The following is a 6,648-nucleotide window of genomic DNA, read 5'->3' as shown; positions in this document are numbered from 1 at the left end:
TTTTTTTTTCTCACATAATGTATCCTAATTACAGTTTCCCCTCCCTCTACTCTTCCCAGTTCCTTCCAACCTCTCCTTCCATTCTGATCCACTCCCTCTCTGTCACTCATTGGAAAACAGTCTCGAGGGATAATAATAAAATATAACAAAATAAAATATAATAAGATAAAGCAATCACTATGACATCCAAGTTGGATAAGAGAAACAGAAGAGAGAAGGCACAAGTATCAATGACTGACTTGTTTGTACATCCAGGAATCCCATAAAACCACTAAAAGGGAAACCATAATGTATATGCAGAGTACCTGCCTGGTGCAGAGTGGGCAAGCTCTGAGCGTGATGCCAGATTTCTGTGAGCTCATGAGCTTTGATTATGTTGATTATATTGATTCAGAGTACCTTGTTTCCTTGGTGACTTCCATTCCCTCTGGTTCTTACATGCTTTCTGCCTTTTTTTCTTCTAGGATTCCTGATCCCTTAGTGGAGGGACTTGATAAAGAAAACCCATTTAGGTTTGAGTGTTCCAAGGTCTCTGAGTCTCTGTGTAATGTCTGGCTGTGGGCCTCTCTGCATTTATTTCCATCTGGTGTAGGAGAAAGTTTCTCTGACGATGGCGGAACAAGGCACTGATCTATGAATATGGCAGAATGTCATTAGGAGTTATTTTATTGCTACCTTTTGTTCCCAGAATAGTAGTGTTTGGTTTTATCCTATGTCCATGAGCTATCTAGTCTCTGGTTCTTAGTCACCTAAGCAATGTTTTGTATGGGTTCCATCTCATGGAATGTGCCTAAAGTCAGATATTGGTTGTTTACTCCCATAACTTTGTGCCACCATTAGCCTAGCATATGTTGTAATCAGGACATCATTGTACATCAAAGGGTTTGTGACTGGCGTGGTGTTTACACTTCTCTTTTGGTAGCATGCAGAGTACCTTCCTGTACCAAAGATGCTAAAATGTAGGAATGAAGGCTCTATGTGGGTACCAGATCTGCATCTCCATGTTCATTGAATTATATATGTGTTGTCTTCAGCAATGGGGCCTTGCAGTCATTTTGTGGAGAACAAACTATAGTCTTGGCAACATCCAGGGTTGTTGGGGGATTTTCATGGGACCTTTTTGCCCATTAACTCAGTTAGATGTAAGGCAATCCCTATATTGGAAGCTTTGCTGGTGACAAGAGACAGCCAGACGGGACTGTGTTTCCCCCGTTATTTGGCAATTTTATTTAGAATGCCTTATTTATACGTATATTTTAGGAAGCCTCTGCTGTATTGTTTTCACAATACTCCTCAGATGGCCCTTATTTTCAGTTGTCTCTCCATGTATTCTCCCCTTCACCCCTATTCCCCCTTCCTCTGCTCACCTGAGTCTCCCATTCCAGATTCCCCCCAATCCATCCACAACTGTCTATTCTATTTCCCTTTCCTAACAAGAGCAATCTGTTCCCCCATAGTCACGTTCTCTGGACATATTCTCTGTAATTCTATAGATTTTAGCCTGGTTACCATTGACTTAATAGCTAATATCCACATATAAGTGAATACATATCGTATTTGTCTGGGAAAACTCACAGGATAATTTTTTTTTCTAGTTCTGTATATTTACTTGTGAATTTCATGATGTCATTTCTTTTGGTGGCTGAGTAATATACCATTGTATAAATGTACCACATTTTCTTTATCCATTCTTCTGTGGAGGGGCATCTAGGTTGTTTCCAATTTCTGGATCGTATGAATAGAATAGCAGTGAACATAGTTGAGCAAGTGTCTTTGTCAGAGGATGAAGCATCCTTTGAGTATATGTCCAAGAGCATTATAGACCAAGAGGGGGGTAGCTGGATGCTGATGATGAACTGATTTAGGAAACAAGCACAGTCTCTCTCTTTGGCAGTCTATGATATAAACTACAGGACTTTCTGACCCTCAGAATGTATTAAAGGCATTATGGTCCCAAAAGGAAATTCTTTCATCCAGTTTTGTTTTGTTTGCTCTCTCAAAGCTGACACAAATGCCCTGGAATGTGTTTCAGTTTGTAAATATATTGTTACAGGTAGGTTTTATCATAAAATCCACCCAGAATTCAACTTGCATTTAGATTCACAATTGAATACAATGGCTTAGCATTTTTCCTTAATTTTTAGAAACTTCTCCATTCCTTTAAAAGTATACCAGAAAATCTTGATAGGTACAATGTACTTATCACCTTAGAGACATAAAGTTTTCTCTGTGGACATTATCAGATTTTTTTCCCCTCAAAATCTAACTGAAGTAAAAATGGGATCCTGAAATCTATGGAAATACATATTGAATATTATGCTCAATGAAATTAATCAGACACAGCAAAACGGATATTGCACATTCTCACTTCACATGGAACTATGGTGGTTTGAATAAGAAAAACCCCTCATGGGCTCATATATTTGAATGCTTGGTCACAAAGTACTGGAACTGATTGGGAAGGATTAAGGGGTTTGGCCTTGTTAGAGTAGATGTTGCTTCTAAGCACCCCCTCTCACCTTCAATCCCTTTTCACCCCTCCCTCTGCTGACTGAATACCAGAATATGAAGCTCTCAGCTGCTGTTGCAGCATAATAACTGTTTCCTTCCTGCTGTGATGATTAGAGAATAACCCTCCAACCTGTAAATGAGCCCCTAATTAAATGCTTTTCTTTATAAAGCTTGCCTTGGTTGTAGGGTCTCTTTACAACAGCAGAAGTAAGTAACACAGGAAGCTAAACTATAGATCTCATAGACTCAGAGTAGAATAGTAGGTACTAGAAACTGGGACTGGTTGGGCAGAGAGAGAATGGCAGAGGCACTCAGTTACATACATAGAACAATGTCAATGTTTTGCCGCTGAGGATAATCATGGTTAACAGCAGTTAACTTCAAAAAAGCTAGTAGAAGAAGTTTTTAAATGATGTTTAATTTATCTAAATTGAGACAGGTTCTCACTTAGCTCAAACTGGTCTCAAACTCTCTGTGTAGCTGAGAATGACCTTGAACTTCTTATCATTCTGTTTCCAACTTGTGAGAGCTGGGATTATAGGCGCATGTCCCTATTCTGGTTTGGGAAATAAACTCAGCATTTCATTTCTATTAATAAGCATTCTGTTCGTGGAGCCATATTTCCAACTCTAATTTTAAGGTTTTTAGCACAAGAAAGTGGCAAATACTTAAAGTGATGGATATGCTGGTATTCTTATTCAATCGTGGCACATTGTATATGTATTGATATAACACATTGTACCCAGTTAATGTAGAGGACTTTATGTTTATTTAGTAATTGTTTTTAATTTCACACCAAGAAGGGAGTGAGAACTTGAATAAAAAAGTAAGGACTATACATACTTCAAAGTATCCAGCATTATCATACTGTATTAGCACTATTATAATGCGAAATTCCTTAGAACATCACCCTATGCCTATACAATTTACAATATAGTCTGTGTGCTTATTATTAAACTTCATGGAAATGACAAGATGGCTTCTACAGAGAGGTCATGAAATAAACACTGCCCATCAATCCCTTGTCCTCTTCCTAATGAGCACCATTTTCTGAAATTGTGTTTCGTTATATTTTCATTGGAGGCAGAATAGGGATTTAATGATGCTGCTAGTGCCAATTTGCGATTCACCATTTGCTATGGAGGCTGTGAAACTTGCATTTGGTTTTTCTTTATGGCAGCTCCAGAAATGCTATTCTTCTTTGGTTTAGAGCCTATTGCAACTGAACTGAGGGAGTTTTCCTGACTCTTGCATTTCAGGAAAATGTTGTTTTAGCAGGGTTGCAAACTAAGGAACCACCCTATAACAATACAGCAGCGCTTCTGAGAAAGTCTAGCAGAGCGGGGATGTGCCAAGAATCTTTAACACTTCTCTTTTTATCACAGTGACAAAAGCTCTTACTTGGAAGTAAATTTTAAATTTTAAAAACATTTCACAATCTTTGATTTCATGTGCACAGACAGACAACGGAAGAGATGAAGAATGAGGTTGCTGAAAGCCGACAGGTCTAGGGGATGGTGGCTCTGCCTAGTTTACAGGCAGCAACGCTGGACTTTGGTACTCTGAAGCTGCTGCTTTACATGGTCACGATGAGACGGCCACACCAAAATGCCATCGCTGTCAACACATCATGTCAAGACGACCTAGTCACAATGTTCTACTAGGTACCACACTGCTCTGGGTTTTTTTCTTATACTCTCAAAATATTTTCATCATGTTCTTAATTTAAAACTATCCTAGCTTCAATGTACACACCCCACTCATTTTCTTCTAGTTCACACTTTGATCAGTGGAAATGTCCTAGATATCTTATATAGGTTTGCTTAATTTTAGCAATAGCAAAATTAGCAAGGCTTATATCCCATACCAGACACTTCAAGCATTCACATGTATAGACTCATTTAATTCAGCATAATCTATAAGAGGGAGATACTAGTTTTATTTTCATTTTTGAGCACGGGAAACTGAGAAAACAGGAGGCTTGTTAGGTATATGGCCTAATTCCTAAGGTATGGAGATAAGATTTATGCCCATCCAGTATTCGGTATTTTACTGTATTATGGCATGCACTACAGAACAAGGATGTATGCCTCTTGTCTTCTCCACCCACTAGCCTACTTTTATTCATTGGCTCTAATTACAAATCCTGTCTGGGCAAATCTTTCTTCACTGTGTCATGGATTAATGCTGATACCATAGATCATTTTGATGTAGATTTGTTTAATGGACTCTGAGATTAAATTGGTACTGTGCCTACCTAATTATATGTTGATGTTTTATCTTCCCATATTTTAGGACATATCCATCCTTAGAGACAGACAGCCTTTAAAGAGATAAGTTTTCAGGTCCCTGGTAAGCAAGGTTGGTTCATATTACCTACAATTTTGATCATTGTGTGTGAGTGCAACAAGCACATTAACACGTGAGTTGTACAACATTCTAATAACGGCCAATGTTTGGCTTTCAGGCACTGAATTCTAATGTGTTTAGTGAATAGATATATTGAGTGAGCTTCTATTGATACTTACAAACAAAACTTATAGAAGCTTCTTGTAATAAAACTCCATTCCACTTTGTTTTTAAACCTTTAGCATGACTTTGGTATTGTGATAATGATTAGATTAGATTAGATTAGATTAGATTAGATTAGATTAGATTAGCAGTGTATGTCAATGTTTCACTTGAACAAAATAAACATACCTTTCTATAAATACAAATAACTGCATGCACACATAGCAGTATTGTGTTTGATAGTCATCTTCCAGATAATTGTCACATGTATAAATTTTAATTGATATGTCATATATGAATTCATTTGATAGCAGGTAAGTGAATTATGACTATTACTGATCTAAGATTTGCTAAAGTGTATGTGACATTATGGAGCTAAAACTTCTAAGTGAATATCCTTTTAGTTTAAACAGGAATGCTTTGTCATCACATGCAAACTAGAAAGAAAAATAAGTCACCATGTTTAGAATTGTATTTCTTATTACTTAATATAAAGATATAGATAAATTAATCTCAAGAGCCTTAATTATTCAAGTTAAAAATATCTTTTCATGTCTAAAAACTATGCCTTCATGTAGCAATAACAGCCATATACTTCTACACGTTATTCTTAAGGCTTCTCAACATCAGTTGTTGAAGAGGATGCCCTTTCTTTGATGTATATCTTTGTCAAAAATTGGATAGCTACTGCATGAACTTGCCATGGGATCTTCTACTCATTGGATTAATCGATATGTCTCTTTCTGTGCTCGCAATTTTGATCGCTATGACTCTGCACAAAAGATCAAGGATACTCAAAGAAATCCTGAATAAAAGTAGTATCTTTCTGCTTCCATATAAATTTTGAGATTGTTTTTCTGTATCTGTGAAGAATGGCCCAGAAATTTTGCATTGAAAATGTAGGCAACTTTTGATAAGATGACCATTTTCACATATTCTTCCAATCCATGAGCATGGAAAGTCTAGGTTCTAGCGTCTTCCTCTCTTTTTGTAATGTCTTAAAGTTTTATTTGTAGAGGTGTTTTGTTTTTTTGGTTAGGTTTATTTCCAAGTATTTAAAAATTTATAGTTATCATGGTTGGAGTTGTTTTCCTGATGTATTTTTCAATGTGTTTGATATTAGTATATATGAAAGATGTTGGCTTTTGTGTGTTAGTTTTGTATTCTGCCACTTTGTTGGAAATATTGACCAGCTCTAAGAGGTTTTGGCCAAACCTTTAAGTTCTTCTATGTATAGAACAATATGGTATGCAAATAAAGATGCCTTGACATTTTCTTTTCTGATTTGTATCCCTTCTGGATCTTTCCAGTGTAACACTCCTTTCTTTTTTAACTTTATTTACATTTTCTATATGAATGCTCTACATGTATACATATGCCTGATGCTACTATAGATGGTTGTGAGTCACCATGTGGGTGCTGAGAATTGAACTCAGTACCTCTGGAAGAAGAGACAATGCTCTTAACCACTGAGCCATCTCTCCAGCCCTGAGTGTGGATGCTCTTGTCTTGTTCTAGATCTTAGTGGAAATGCTTTGCTGTTTTTTGTATTTTGTGTGAAATTGGCTATAGTTTTGCTCTATATAGCCTTTACTGTGTTGAACATGCTTATACAACTCAGGTTCA

This window comes from Alexandromys fortis, unplaced genomic scaffold (assembly GCF_014885135.2).
Source record: "Alexandromys fortis isolate MF-2015 unplaced genomic scaffold, M_Fortis_MF-2015_v1.1 scaffold_98, whole genome shotgun sequence".
Taxonomy (NCBI): domain Eukaryota; kingdom Metazoa; phylum Chordata; class Mammalia; order Rodentia; family Cricetidae; genus Alexandromys; species Alexandromys fortis.
This window is presented reverse-complemented; position numbering follows the sequence as displayed.